The sequence below is a fragment of the Erinaceus europaeus genome, chromosome 17 (assembly GCF_950295315.1).
Source record: "Erinaceus europaeus chromosome 17, mEriEur2.1, whole genome shotgun sequence".
Classification (NCBI taxonomy): domain Eukaryota; kingdom Metazoa; phylum Chordata; class Mammalia; order Eulipotyphla; family Erinaceidae; genus Erinaceus; species Erinaceus europaeus.
The window spans coordinates 49825120-49841192 of record NC_080178.1 but is presented as its reverse complement, the minus strand read 5'-3'; the positions used below and the strand labels follow the sequence as shown (position 1 = coordinate 49841192).

Here is a 16073-nt window from a genome sequence, read left to right as displayed (position 1 = left end):
AAAATTATCATATTGGAGCCAGTGAAGCCCCCCAGCAACAGCAATACATAAATTATCATGTTTTTTTTGAGAAGTAGTGGAGCCCCAGTAATAACAAAAAAATAAATTAATTAAAAACAAATGAAAGAGAGTGCCAATCTGTGTGTATCTTCTATCCTATTCCTCTCTCTCTCTCTCTCTCTCTCTCTATATATATATATATATATGTGTGTGTGTGTGTGTGTGTGTGTGTGTGTGTGTGTGTGTGTGTGTGTGTGTATTTCCTTTTTTTTCTGTAAAGCTAAAAGCTATATCAAGATCAACTAGGTACAACACAGTGATGACCCAAACCCCAGGCAGTTCACAAGCAGAGATGGTGCCCCAATTCCCAGGAGGAAGCTAGGGCACAGAGTAGACCCTGACTTACCTGTGCCAGGTGGTTGAGTCAGCAGAGCTGGAGTTCAAATGCAGCTCCAACTCCCCACCCCCACTCGGAATCTGCAGGGAATTCAGGGCTAGATGGTGGGGTTCTAGATACCCATGGGTCTGCCTCTCTTCCTCCTCTCCAGGGCATGGCCTTCATGCTAGAGGAGCAGCTGCAGCTGTGCATACATGGCTTGACTCCGCCCTGCTTCCGGAGCCAGGACGTGCAGCTGCTCTGTGTCATGAGGTCCTACGAGCGGCAGCAGAGTGACCTGGATAGATCAGTGGTGTCCTCTGGCCAACTGCTTTCTAATACACTCCTGCAGGCACCCCAAACCCAACCTGGCCCCCAGAGCAGTGCAGGTCCCCCTAAGGTTCTATCTGTTTGACTGGGAAGGATTCCATCCATGAAAACCCAGAAAGCCCCTTAAAAAGAGGTGGCATTTGAGTCAACCAGAGAGAAGCATGAATGAATGCCTTCATTGAACTGTGTGGATTTTCTGGTGGGACCCTCGGCTCCTGGAATGAGGAGAATGACGCTGTGTGGGGTGGAGGGAGAGAAGAGGGTTCCTTGCCTCCAGGATCCTACTGTCACATGTGATACTAGTGAAACCTGCCCCCAACAGGACAGATGGGGTTCTGGGGACATCAGTGATCAGAGTGGTAAATGGAATTGAAGCTTACTTCCAGCCACTCAGAGACTAAAGCTGAATCTTGAGACCAAAGCACAGCCTCAAGGACTAGAATCCTACTGGTCTTTGGACAGATAACTCAGCTAGGTAATCTCTGCCATGTGAGTCACCCAGGTTTGAGCCTGGCCCCCAATCACTGGACAAAGCTTCAGTGCTGTGGTCTCTCTCTCTCTCTCTCTCTTTCTCTCTCTCTCTCTCTCCCTCTCTCCCTCTTCCTCTCCCTCTGTCTCGAAAGACAGAAAGTCCACCTGATGGTTTTACCCTCTTGAAACAAACAAACAAAAAAATCAAGACCCTTTGTGAACTGAAGTCTAGGGGGAAGTTTTGAGACACTCTACTCCCAGAGGTAGGAAAATGCAAGGTGTTTGGCTTCTCTCTGCTTGCCCTAAATCAGGTTAAAATCTTTCCAGTCCTTCCCATGGCCATTCTTAAGGGAGGGGGAGGTGAAATGGGGTTTCCTGAATGTCATGTGTGAGTGTGTGTGAGTGTGTGTGTGTGTGTGTGTGTGTGTGTGTGTGTGTGTGTGTGTGTGTGAAAGAGAGAGAGAGAGAGAGAGGGAGATTCAGACAGAGAAAGAGGGAGACACACCACAGCACCAGAGCTTTCCTGGTGCTCTATCACCCTCCTGTGTGGTGCTGGGACTCCAACCTGGGCCACATACATGTCAAGGCAAGTCCTCCCCAACCAGTGAGATATTTCTCTAGCCCCTTCCTCTATTTCTACCTACCTAGAAGGAGCGAGTGCGTCAGGTAGTGGATTTCATGGACTCTATCTCTGATTTCCAAGTTCAAGTGACAATAATGCAAATATCTTTTCATGTCAAAGCTGGCATGTGACAGCATCCAGCTTTCAGGAAGGGAAATGTTTGCTGCCTACATGAATCCACCATCCTGACCACCATTTTTTATAATGAGTGACAAGTAAGAGAAGGAAAATAAGGGAGATATCTGCAGCACTGCTACACCACGTGGAAAGCTTCCCCTTCAGGTGGGGGCAAGAGAGTCAATCCTGGACCCTCACAAATGGGGATGGGATGAGCCACCACCAGAGCCCTCAGCCTGGTTCTTGTCTTCCTTCCTGAGGTACATCATCCCCATGACGCTCCAGAATCAGAATGAGAAGCTCTTCTACCGGGTGCTGACGTCTGATGTGGAGGGTTCATGCCCATTGTGTACATGCCCACCATGGGGCTGGCCTGTCAACACTATGGCCTGACCTACCGGAGGCCACAGTGGGTCCTGGGGATAGTAGTAGAGGTGGAGACATCTCCTGGATAGGACCCCATTCCTTCTGCTGGCTTTGGCCACTGGACTTCTACTTGCCAACTCCTGATGTTAAAAATAGTTCTTATTTTCTTTTCACCATGCCTGGGGCTTCTCCTCTCCATGCCACCTTTTTCAGAGAGAGAGACAGACAGAGACAGAGAGAGACCACAGCATTGAAGCATTGTCCAATATGTTGGGGACCAAAATTGACCCTGGGCCACATACAGTACAGGGCAAAGCAGCTCACTATCCAGGTGAGCTCTCTTGCTAGCCCAAGACATCTACTTTTCAGCACTACCCAATAAATAAAGAAAGAAATAAAAGGGAACAAGGAAATAAACAAATTTGACAGCACTGACTATACTAAATGCATCACATCCCAAAGACAATGTCTCTATGGAACTGTGGGCTGCATCTGCAAAACCCCACCACCTCCTCGGCTGATGGAGGCAAGGGTTGGGGGACCACTGGAGGCCCATGGAGGTACCAAGGGCCAGGCGTGGTCGTGTGGAGACACGAACTTCTGGGAGTACTTCAGAGAGACAACTCAATTTTATTGGGGTGATAACAGGTATATATATATAACAGGTATATATATATATATATATATATATGGTTAGAAAAGGAAGAAAAGGATTTGGGCGGTAGCACAGCAGGTTAAGTGCAGGTGGTACAAAGACAAGGACCAGCATAAGGATCCTGGTTTGAGCCCGTGGCTCCCCACCTGCTCACAGGGGAGTTGCTTCACAAGCAGTGAAGCAGGTCTGCAGGTGTCTGTCTTTCTCTCCCCTTTTCTGTCTTCCCCTCCTCTCTCCATTTCTCTCTGTCCTATCCAATAATGATGACAACAGTAATAACTACAACAACAACAACAAACCAACAAGGACAACAAAAGGGAATAAATAAACAAATAGAAAAAATAAAGAAATAAAAGTGGCAAAAAAGGGAGAGAACTAATAGAAGAGGATCACTCCAAATAAGGACTATTGGGGAAAGGCCCATTGCTAGTATGCTGAACAAAGTGGCTAGTAAAGGAATTTATGATCAGGCTGGTCCTGGAGAGTAGGGCTAATCTTATCTCTGGCCAGGGGGAGGGCTTCTTTTATTGCAGGTCAGTGGTCCATTCAGCTTCTTGTAAGCTGAGGCTGGAAGCACATGCTGATCTCTTTGTAGAGGGAACCTGGGGTTCAACCCCCTCAAGGCTTAAGGACCACTCTCCACATGGAAGTAACAAGTTGAGATGAGAAAGTTTTGACAAAAGCACTGCAGAGCTCCCCCAGCCCTGACTAAGATCTGACCTGCAAGTGCCTCATTCAGAGCTGTGTTGCTGTCTGTTTTTCTCCCCGTATCTCCCTCTCACCTCCCCACCGCCTGTTTCCTGGTCATTTCTGAAGGAAGGGAGGTGAGCTTGCCTGCCTGCTGGGTGTCACTGATGGATCACTGAATGTTTGGATTCCAAAGACAAGAGTTCTCAGGCTGACTCAAAGAGCCAAACACCCTCCTTTGTGTTTCACTCTAATTTCACTTCAAATGTGATTTTATTAGGGTGGGGCAAGAGGGGACAGGGGTTCCAACTTCTTGCAGAAACAAAGATTTCCAGGAACATTTCCTAAAGCGATCCCTCATGGGGGGTTTGTGTGTGGGGGGGTTGTTTTCATAGTGTATTCATGCCCCTGCCAACGGGACATGAACATGGGCTAGGAACCCAAGAACCTGAAATGAAAGGAACAGGAGACACAAGGAATGACAGCAAGACAGGATTCTGATCAAGCTGCAAAATTTTATTGTGTTCACAGGCATTATAAGGCTTTGGGGAAGGGGAAAGTACTGGAGGAGGAGGAGGAGGGGGAGCAATCATCAGGGTGGAATGTTCCTTGCAACATACAATAGCCGAAACCATGTTTGTTACCACAACTATGTGGTGTGTCACTTGCTTTCTGATAAATGGCCTACCTGAGGGGAAATTGCCTGCCCGTGGGGGAAATGAAAACTTGTCTTGAGGGCTTCCATTGTTTCAAAGCTTCTCAAGCAGAGAATGGCTCCTGGCATCTCCTCCCTTCGTTACAATTTAACTGAGGCAGGCAATCATGGGTGAGGTATAGAGACCTTAACAGCAGTTTTGGTGGGCATTAACCAGAGGGAAGAAGTATTGACCTGATTCCTTCTGTGGGGTGAATGTAAAACCAGTCTTCCCGCATCTTATAAGGCTCTTGGTGTCTTTTTGGGGAGGGGAGGCAGAGCCAAAGTTTTCAGGGTGTAGACAACTTCAAGGCAGAAGTTTGTTCTTGCTGACACCAACCTCCATGCAAATCAGGTTTGCTTCACGGGGGACTTAGAGGTGGACTATAGGGTCCTCCCCCTGAAGTGCTTTGCCTTTCACCCCTTCCTGGTGCCCTTTCCCTGCCAAGGTTGGATGTCTCAATTTATAATTCTGAGTTTTATGCCCTCCGAAAAGGAGGTCTGTCACCCTCAGGTTCAGCCAAGCCTCTGTCAGCCAAATCAAACCTATCATAATGTATTTGTAAGGGTTTTGATGCCAAGGAGTCAATTTGCCATTTTATAAAATCAGTAATCTTATTAAAAATAAAGGGTCCTAAGGTAATCATTAACAAAAGACTAATCAGGGGTCCCACGACTGAAGGCAGCCAAGAAGGGGGAATTCATCCATGATTGTGCAGAGGAAGGGTCATATCTATTTCTCAAATCTCGACTAAGTGTTTGTAGGTTTTTAACATTTTGTTCTATAATTCCTGATTCATTAATATAAAAACAACATTATTCTTGTAAAGCTAAGCAGGTTGCTCCCTTTTCTGCTGTGAGAAGGTCAAGGACTCGTCTGTTCTGTAAGTAACCTTTGTCAGAGATGTGATCTGTCTCTGTAGTGACTCTAGACTGTTTGTGGTGGAATCTATGACTTGTTGTAATTTGTCAGAAAAGTCATGGGAGAAGTAAATAGAATGTCCTACTGCCCCACCAACTATGCCAGTAGAGGTAGCTAAACCTATGCCAACTATCAATGGGAGGAAAACAGATCTTTTATGAGTGGAGTGTAGGAGCCATGCAAACTCATCAGGTTCATATAAAGTGAGTTGGGGGACTATAGCTACCATGAGGCAGGGCCCAAGGGTAGTGGTATTTATGCTAGTCAGAAGTGTCCCACAGCACCAGAAGTAAGCTAATTGTGGTGCTTCATGGACAGTGCTTACAGAAACATTATGGGTGCAAGTGAAATTAACAGGGCCAGTGTTGTTGGTATAAAGGAATACCAGTATAAATGAATTGCCTATGTGTTCTAGAAAAAGTGGGACTGAGGAGACGGAGGGATGGGGCCCCATAGGGGGTTCATTTGTGGTTGCATCTAGAAAAGTTGGCAGTGTGTTGTTTAAAGGTTCTGCTGCAAGAATGGGTCGTGAAAGGGATGCACATAGCAAGCAATGGGAAATGTTGAGAAAAATCTAAGAATAACTTAAAAGGTTAATTGCATATTGGAGATATAGGGGCCAAGTAGCCCATTTTTTAGTGACTTCCATGGCCGAATTTGTTTGGAAAGCCGAATGGAGCTTATTCTCTGTTTCTATAATGACTTGATTTACTTGTTCTCTATGCTTGGCCAATGCCAATTGTCTGGAGATATGTATAGTTACTGTAGGATATGTGGAGTATCCATTATTATATAATTTACCTGTAACTCCCTCTTGCCAATGGGTATCCCAGGGATCAGAAATCTGAATAGTAAACTGGGACCCTTGTAATCTGAGACTACTGGGCTTTCCTGTTTTGGTTCTTGGCAAGTGGGCATCATGGAGAATGCAGGACCAATAGCGGCAGCCTCCACAAGTGGAAACATCAGTAAGGCATCTGCTCCGGTCCTTATTATCAAAAAGAAAGCAGGCATAAGGCCGATGGGTCCTAGATATAGTCTTGGGAGAAATATTAATGACAACAGTCTCCCGGAAACCTTTAGGAGGATAGCGTGCTGTGCCAATGTTTTGGACTGTAGTGTGAGAGTCTTTGGTTTGTGTCTCTCTAACCTGGAATTCCCACTGATAAACAAGGGCTGTACAAGTGGGAATGGCCAATATTAGGGGCATGTAGAGAAGACAAGGAAGCATCACACGGTTGGACTTCTTTGGAACCATCTTCAGATTTTAGTGTTGTTTTCCTGAAAGACAAAAGAAGAAAAAAGGGCCTCAGGAACTCACATTCTTGGGCACGGAATACATTAGTAATTCTTGGGGCTTTAGGGAAGTGTATCAACACTGTTTTTAGGAAGAGCAGGGCAATCTCCCCTTGTGGGTGAGATTCCATTGACTTGTCTAACAAGCCTTTCAGGAAGCCACGTAGGAGCTCCTTCATTTTGATCATATATGCAGGCCGAGCCACGTCCCCAGATGAGGACAGGGTCAGGACCTTTCCATTGTGAGGGGGTCATACCACCTGAACATGGCTTGTCTATTATGGGTCTCAGGATGCCAGAGATGGTTAGCAGCAGATCTTTCTTGTGCATCCAGATTGAGAAAATTAAGAACAAAAAGAGCATGGTTGAGGCTATTACGTGGCACTCCACGAGTTTCATAGACGGAAGTCTTTTTGAGTTTATGTAGAGTTGCCTTAAGCATTTGGTAGGGTTCCCATCAATACGTAGGCTGCAGTTCCATTAACAGAGCCGTCAGTAAATACCAAGGAGGCCTTATTAAGAGGCTGGGTAGCTGTTATCTTGGGGAATACAAAGGGATGCACAGCAGCAAATTGTAGCAGGGGACTGTTGGGATAATTATTATCAATGGTGCCTGAGAAGGAGGCACATGCAATAGGCCAGTCATCAGAGGCTTGGAGCAACCAATCAAGCTGATTTTTAGTGTAGGGTAAGATAAGAGAGTCAGGATCTTTTCAAAAATATTGACGGCTCAGTTTTCATGCTTTTATAATCAGCTGTGCAACCAGGAATGGATATGTGGCAAGCACCTTTTGAGGGGAAGCAGGCAGATGAACCCATAGTAGGGGGTGCCCCTTATCTTTGGCTTTAAGTGAGTTTTGCCAGAAAACACCAGTGGGTGTATGAGAAGTGGAACAGATAACAAATAGCAGGGGTGTATTATAGTCAATTTGAAAAACAGTCTGCTCTTGTATAGTGCGGTTTAAGGAATCTTGGGCTTCAGTGGAGAGCTTTCTGGGAGACAATGGGTTTGGGTCACCGTTAAGGACTTCATTTAGGGGGAGAAGGGCATGAGTGGGCAATTTTAAATATGATCTAAGCCATTGAATATCACCTAGAAGTTTTTGGAAGTCATTTAAGGTCTGTAAATGGGAGGTGCGTAGTTGAATTTGAGGGGTTAGCATGCGATGGTGAAGTAATTCATATCCCAAATAAGTATAAGGGTCAGCTATTTGTACTTTATCGGGGGCAACTTGAAGTCCTCTATTTGAAAGACTGGCTGTCAGGTCTTCTAGGCATTGAAACAGGCTGTCCTTTTGGTCAGCAGCCAAAAGTATATCATCCATATAATGTAGAATATATATGGAAGGCCATTTTTGTCTAATTGGAGCAACAGCCTCATCAACAAATTTTTGACAAAGGGTATGGGTATTGGCCATGCCTTGTGGTAATACTTTCCATTGATAACGGGGCATAGGGCCCTGAATATTTATTTGGGGTATGCTGAAGGCAAAATGGGGCCTGTCATCAGGGTGTAAGGGAATAGTGAAGAAACAATCTTTGAGATCAATAACTATTTTAAGATAGCCAGAGGGGATCGCTACAGGGGAGGGTAGACCTGGTTGAAGGGTCCCCATAGGGAACATTACTTTGGTAATAGCTCTTAAATCTTGTAATAATCGCCATTTTCCTGATTTCTTTTTTATGACAAAAATTGGGATATTCCACGGGGAGGTAGTTGGCTCTATGTGAACTGCAGCAAGCTGCTCCTGCACTAGCGTCAGTGCTGCTTTGGCTTTTTCTTGTGTTAAAGGCCATTGATCAACCCATACGGGGACACTTGTTTTCCAGGCAATTTTTTCTGCTTGGGGTGCAGGCATGTCAACGGCCATTAGGAAAAAGGCAGAGGGGGAGGGATACCCAGCCCAGACTGATCTGTCCTTTGGACGACTGTAAGGGGTTCTCTAATTCCTTGAGAGTTTTTTTACAAGTCCACTTCCCGGGAGAAAACCTTGATTTAACATCTGCCGGGACACCTTTTCGTTGGGGCTGCACATAATGACATTCATTTGAGATAAAATATCACGGCCCCAGAGATTAACTGGCAGCCCAGGGATAACAAATGTAGTAACAGAGCCAGTATTGCCCTCTTCATCTGACCAAGTAAGAGCCTGGGAGCTGACTTTGGGGTCAGTGGACTGGCCTATGCCTTTTAAGTGGGTGTCAGAGGCCGTTAAGGGCCAAGTGTGTGGCCAGTCTTTTTCAGAAATGACTGTGGCATCAGCCCCTGTGTCTATAATACCAGTAAAAGGTTTGCCATTTAAAAATAGTTTCAAGGAGGGGCGGTCGAGAGAAACCTGTTGGACCCAATATGCGTCTGAGGACCCGGGGGGGGTCATCGAGATGGGACTGTTTATGGAAATTACTATTAAGGTGCTGTAAGGGAAGTAATATTAGTTGTGCTAAATGCTCACTGGGTGGAATGACCTGTGTGCCTTCTTGAGAGGAGGCGATAACTTTAATTTCTCTAGTGAAGTCATTGTCAACAACTCCGGGGACCACATGTAGACCTTGGAGGGTGGAACTAGCTTTTCCTAGTATTATGCCGAACAAATTTTGAAGGAGGGGGCCAAAGAATGCAGTATTTATGGTCAGAGGGCCTGTATCAGGGGTTAATACTGTGAGGAAGGTGGCACAGAGTTCTAGTCCTGCGCTGCAAGTGGTGGCTCTCCAGAGACTAGAGGCCGATCTGCGGAGGCATTGGGAGTTGGCTGAGGAGGGGGAAGCAGCTGGGCTGGAGCCGGAGGGACAAACCTGATAGCCCCAGGGGTTATCCTTTGTGTGGGGGCCAGGGGCCAGCCCCGCAGGAAGTTTCCCAACGGTCGGGGGCTTAAGAATTGGCCCTGGATCTTACTTCTAGATCTACATTCAGAGGCCCAGTGTTTGCCTCTTTGGCAGCGCAGACAAACTGTTGCCGGAGGAGGGTGCCCCAATACAAGAGGTTGGACTTGGGCGGTGGCCATACACTCTCTGATAAAATGACCAGGCTGTTTGCAGTTAAAGCAGGTCTTGTTTTGTTGGCTGGCGCCTGCAGAAAAATTATTGTTACGGAGGGTGACACCAATGACAAGCCCAAGAGCATGTGTAGTGCCGATGCCAGAGCAAAGCTTAACATAATCAGCAAGAGTGCCACGCTTGTGAAGACAGATGGCATCTTGACGAGCGGGATTAGCATTTTCAAAAGACAAATGTTTAACACAAGGATTATCAGTTTCATCACCTCTGAAAAGCCTTTCTGCTTTTGATTTAGCCTCATTTAAGCGGCTAATAAAATCACTATAGGGCTCTCTGGGCCTTGCCAGGTGCTTTCATGCTTTTAAGCCAGCCTGTTGTATCTGGGTGAGCAAGCCGGGTGGGAAACGGGCTTGAACCTCGTTGGAATTATAGGGGCTCTCACCTACGAGTTTTTTAAGAGTCCAAGTCTTTGAGGAATCTTTTTTTTTCTCATTGCGCTGAGCCAGGTCCCTACAGTTTTCTATAAACTCAATTCTCCAGGAGACATAATTTCCTCCATTAAGAGCAGTGCGAGCCAGCCGATTCCAGTCATTGGGAGTGAGCCATTTATCACTAAATCCTTCTAACAAAGCTACAGTAAAAGGAGCGGTCGGACCATAGTTAGCAACCACCGCTTTAAATTTTTCTAAGTATTTAAAATTTAGATTTTTATGTTTTTGAGAACAATTATCATCATTATCATCATCTGAACTTGATTGGGCTTTGTCATTTTTGGTTTTAGAGGGGGTGGAAGATTGTGGGAGATTATTGTCGCTATCAACATCTGAATCTGGAGGTTCTTCAGGGTCTTCTATTTGTATAGAAACCTTATGTGCAGGGTCAGTTTGAGTCTGGCTCCGAGTGACAGGGAAAGCCAAAACTGGTTTTGATTTGGATGATTTAGTTTTAGGGATTGGGCTTAGGTTTTTTGGTGAGGCTAAAAATGTAGGTTCTTCTGTAACTGCAGCTATTTCTTTCATTAATTGAAGCTGCTCTCTCCAGTCAGCAAGGACCTTGTGGAGGGTGGAAATTCCTGTAAGGGCTCCTGAGCGTGCCTGCCTGATGGAAGGATCATCAAGGAGGGGGTCAGGCTGGAGAGCAGGGGCATGAATGTAAGGAGGGGGATTAAAGGGAGGAGGACACCAATCAGGATTGTGGTATTTGGCAGCCTCTCTTTCTAGCGAAGCCTCCTCCTCCACGGGAAGTGCTTCAGGAGAGGGAGGGGTTTTGTAAAACTGGATAGAGGCGGGGGAAAGATTGCAGGGTTTTATTCTCATGTGAATTAGCAATACGAGGGTCAATGGAGGTAACTTTAGTGAGTGAGGTGGAACCTGTAGGCAGGGGGACAGGGTCTTTATTTTGGCCGGATACGGGGGGATCAAGGTCAACAATTACAGAAGAGCACTGGGATGGGGTCTTTGTCCTGGAGGGCAGGCAAGAAAGTTGCCGGAGGACCTTTTCACCCTCTGTAATGAGGCTTTTAATATCAGGGTGATTATTATAAATTTTTTAAGATATCATTAATTAAATTCCAATAGGAAAAGGCTGAAACAGGGACATGTTCAGGACCAAAAGATTGATAGTAGTCATTAATACAATCACCAATTCTCCTCCAATGCCTCTCATCAATAGTGCCTTCCTGGGGAAACCAGGGGCAAATATCTCCAATATAGTCTAAAAACTTCTTTAAATCTTTCTTTTTAACCCTTGTTCCTCGTGTCTTGAAAGACTCCTTGAGTCCATTAATAAATAAATCCTGTTTGCTAAATGCCTGTCCCATGGTAATGCTTACCTTGTGCCTCTGTGACACTCAGATGTGACTCATGGCTGGGCAGCTCCGTGGTGATCTATGCGAGCCTGTGCATTACCTCCTCGGGCCACGGTGGCTCAGTGAATTTCGGATAGCAGCAGCATTCCAACGTCCAGAAGGCTTCTTCACCCCATGTTCGGGCGCCAGATGCCCCACCCAGCGGGGTGTGAATAGGGGCTAGGAACCCAAGAACCTGAAATGAAAGGAACAGGAGACACAAGGAATGACAGCAAGACAGGATTCTGATCAAGCTGCAAAATTTTATTGTGTTCACAGGCATTATAAGGCTTTGGGGAAGGGGGAAGTACTGGAAGAGGAAGAGGAGGGGGAGCAATCATCAGGGTGGAATGTTCCTTGCAACATACAATAGCCGAAACCATGTTTGTTACTACAACTATGTGGTGTGTCACTTGCTTTCTGATAAATGGCCTACCTGAGGGGAAATGGCCTGCCCGTGGGGGAAATGAAAACTTGTCTTGAGGGCTTCCATTGTTTCAAAGCTTATCAAGCAGAGAATGGCTCCTGGCATGTTCAAAATATCCTTTTTAAAAAAATTTTGCAATTGGGGGCTGGAAGTAGCCTACCTGGTAGAGTACACATTACCAAAAGTAAGGGCCCGGATTCAAGACACAGGACCCCAGCATGGGGCAGGGGTAGGAGGGACACTATATGAGCAGTGAAGCAGTCCTAAATGCTGTCTCTTTCTCCCTCTCTGTCTCTCCTTCTTTCCCTCTGTCATTCTACCTTTCACCTTCTGTTTTAAAGAAAAGCCACTAGGAATGGTGGAGTCAGGCAGGCATATATCAGTGATAACCCTGAAAACCCTAATGACAAAAAGAAAGGGCAGCAGTTGGGGGGCCAATTGGACATATACCTTGTCATCCCCATGACACAGGCACCACATGGGAAATGCTATGACATGACAGCAGAGGAAGCTCCAGTGCAATGGTGTCTTTATATGAAAGAAACAGTTGCCATGAATTATGAAACCATATATGTATAAAACTTCAGCTATGAAAAAATTTAAATTTAATACATAAATATAATGAGAGAGGAAGTCAGGCGGTAGCAGCAAAGCAAGTTAAGTGCACATGGCAGAAAGTTCAAGGACCTGCATAAGGATCCCAATTCAATCCCCAGCTCCCCACCTGCAGGGAGAGTCACTTCATAGGCAGTGAAGCAGGTCTGCAGGTGTTTATCTTTCTCTCCCCATCTTTGTCTTCCCCTCCTCTCTCCATTTCTCTCTGTTCTATCCAACAAAGATAATGACTACAACAATAAAACAAGGACAACAAAAATGAATAAGTAAATAAATAAATATTTAAAAACAATTTGAAAAGAAAAGGAACACCCACTGCCCTAGTTTCTCCCTGAGTTTCTTTCATTTTCTGCCTACCAAAGACTGGCTGACGCTTAATGCTATGGCTCAGCCACTGGCACTGGGCCAGAGCTGAAGAAGTGGCCTAAGGGGGATTTCGAGGGTCTTTCAGCAAAATTCCATCTGATCCCCCAATCACTGTCATACTCTGCAGGAGAGAGCTGGGTGCAAGAGACAGGATAGTGTGGGGCCACTTACCCTGGGGCTTGACTCATGGGTTTCAATCACTGGATGGACTAGCTCTTATTAAAGTACAGTTCTGTATGCAAGAGAGAGATCATCTGATCACTGCACTGACCCATAGAGAATTCAAGTCCTGCACTCTGCCATTTGAATATATTTCATTTTATTGAGAGAAAGACAAGAGCACTGCTCATCCCTGACTTTAGGTGGTGCTGGGTGTTGAACCTGGGACCTCAGAGACTCCAGCATGAAAGTCTTCTGCATGAACATTGTGCTGTCTCTCTTCCCCCACTCCCACCCCTAGTCAGTATTTTTTAAAGGCATGTGGAGATTTACATACACAAAATAATGTCTAAGATGTACATGAGTGGAAATTTTTTGGCATACCGAAGGAGCAGCTTGTATTTGGGGAGGCAGGGAACACCCTACATGCTCCTATGAGTATGGACACAGGGACTGGAGTGTCAGGGGACTGACAGGCCTCATGTAGATGCATTCCTATTTCCCACTGGAGCCAGAGGGGGATGAAGTTTCGCAACTCCAACAGGATGTCCTGAGCTTGAGACCCTTCAGCTAAAGGCAGTGCTCCCTGGCAATGGAAACAAATGGACCTGAGTTTCTTTTTGATCAGCCCTTGACCTTTTCTTCCCTTGGTCCTGGCCATCCTGGCTACAGCAATCAAAAGAAGAGGTGTAGGGAAAATTTCCTAACCCAAAAGGGAAATGTGTGTATGCAGGCATGTGGCCCAGACCTTTCCTCAGATAATCTTGCTCTCCTACTGACTTGTGAAATGCCCTCAACCTGATGTCCCCTCAAGCTGACCAAAGCCTCCATCCCAAAAGAGAAGCTTCTTGAAAGAGGCTGCAAAGGGCATAGGTGTTCTCAAAGGTTCTAGACTAGGGCGTGAGTGAAGCCTCATTGTAGAATAGCTTCAATGAAAGTACAGACTGCCTGTTCAGCAAAGAAGCTCAGCACCAACCAACTGGTCTACCCAGCTCCAACTTAGACCCCTTCTCTGTGTGAGTCCACTGCACTGGATGGGATTCCTTTAAATTCTCCTACTAGAATGTCCTCAGACGTTTAAAAAATGTTTTGTTTGTTTGTTTATTCATGGAGTTGAGAGAGAGAACCAAAGCATCACTCTGGATACTGCCATTCCAGTGATGGAACTTAGAATTCATGCTTGATAGTAGTGCACCTTATAGCAGCATCTTCTGAGACACAGAGCATATTTTCAGAGATCCCGGGCAAGCTGAGAGCACTGAGTGCAAAATGCATCCTGGAGCCTGTTGACCTCTCCCACCTGGTGAAAAGTCAGGGGGGAACGAAGGTCATGGTCCACTTCATCCTGACTTAAGAGCACTTTCACTGGGGCCAAGCAGTAGTGCACCCACTGAGCACACACATTACCAGGTGCATGGATCCAGGCTCAAGCTCACGGTGGTCCCAACCTGCACAAGTCATAAAGTAGTACTGCAAATGTTTTTCTTTCTCTAGCCCTCTCTATCCCTCTCTCCCTCTCAGTTTCTACATATCCAAGTATACATGTTCTAGTATTCTCTTTCAGTAACTGGCAGATACCACATGACCAATCAATTAGCTTGGTTTTTCCCCTCCTTCATACAAACTCTTGCTTCCTTTTTCAAGTCCTCCCAAACATCTTCACCTCTGGCCACCTGCCCCAGTGTCTGTCCTTCCCTGGCTATTTCTGTTTATCCCTGTGGTTCTACCTGGGCATAAGCATGGAACAGACAGATTCATTGGCTGCTAGTGACTTACAAGCTATGTCTTCTCTCTGTGTCACTGTCACTCATCTTTGGATCTCTGTTCCTACCTGTTACTACTACCCCATCACTACCACCACCATGCTCCTTCCCCACCCCTCCACTGCCCTGTACTATTCCTTTCCACACCATCACTGATGACCTCTGAGCAGGGGACCTCTCAGACTCCCAGTTCCACACATTTTGTTGTCTCTAAGTTTGGCTTCCTGTGACCAGGACATATGTTTCCTTCTCTCCTCACTAAGTACTTCACTCTGTTCTCCTTAAAACTCTAGTTCTTGGCACCAGGAGTCTGTGAGCTCTGTCTAGCCAAGCTTCTGAGATAAATTAAAGTGGGAAGAGCCCTCCCTCCACTCACAAATAACTTCAAGATTGTCCTCAGACCTCTGCATGGAAAACTGCCCCTTTAATGACAGTGTGAAATGGGACTCTGGGTGTGGAGGAAAGCAGTTTAACCTTGGCTCCCAAGCTGCTGCCTCAGTGGGTCTTGAGAGCATCTCCCCACACCTGTTTCACCCCTCAACAAATAATAAAAATAGAAAACAAAAAACTGAGGCACAAAACACAAACATGAATGACTAAGAGGACAAAAGTAATCCTGGTCCACTTTGTAAAAAACAAGCCAGTAGGGTCTTTTTCTCTCACTGTCTCATTCATACTTACACATAAGTCACCTATTTGAGTGGCCCACTGGGTCAGAAACATACCAATTGCAGGCTCTTATGTATAAGGAATACTTGCTTTGGATAAACCAGAAACTCATGTTAGAGCAGAGCTGTGTTCCAAAAGGCATAATGCCCAAAGGTCCATATTATGTTCAGGCTTTCTACATGTTTTCTTATTTTATAAAGTGGTGGTGTGAGGGGGTCTACAGCATAGCTTTGAAAGAATGTTGTGACATGTTAAGTGTGACTTCTTGAGATGGGAAGGGGGTATTCAAAGCCTCTGCTATTATTATTTTTGGAGTCATAAACATTACAGTAGAAAAAGAAAACCCTTTGTAACTCATTCTGAGTTTTCTTGTCACTTTTTATGGTTGTCACATAACAGCTGAAACCACATTGACCTCCCCTACTCTACATGGAAGCATCTGGGAGTTGCCAAATGAGGATTTTTTCAAATGCTGAAGTCATCTGATGTTTGGGCTGGGGTGTCAGGTTAAGCAGAAATTTTCATCTTTGGGAGCCTTTCTGATTCTTCTGTTGCTTATAAACTGTGCCATTGGCTGTGATAAGATCCTGTCAGCTTTTCAATGAGCATTCGCTTGTCTGCATGAGCACAACATGTTTCTTCTCCAGCTGTTTGCACACCTTATTCTCTCCAAGGAGAAGAGCTGGAAACATTCCCCC

At 45.7% G+C, this 16073-nt stretch overlaps 1 pseudogene; it reads left to right on the top strand.

Moving 5' to 3' along the window:
* Positions 1-539: 539 nt before the first annotated feature.
* LOC132533982 (NADP-dependent malic enzyme, mitochondrial-like) overlaps positions 540-16073 on the top strand; it is a 37317-nt pseudogene continuing 21783 nt past the window's right edge.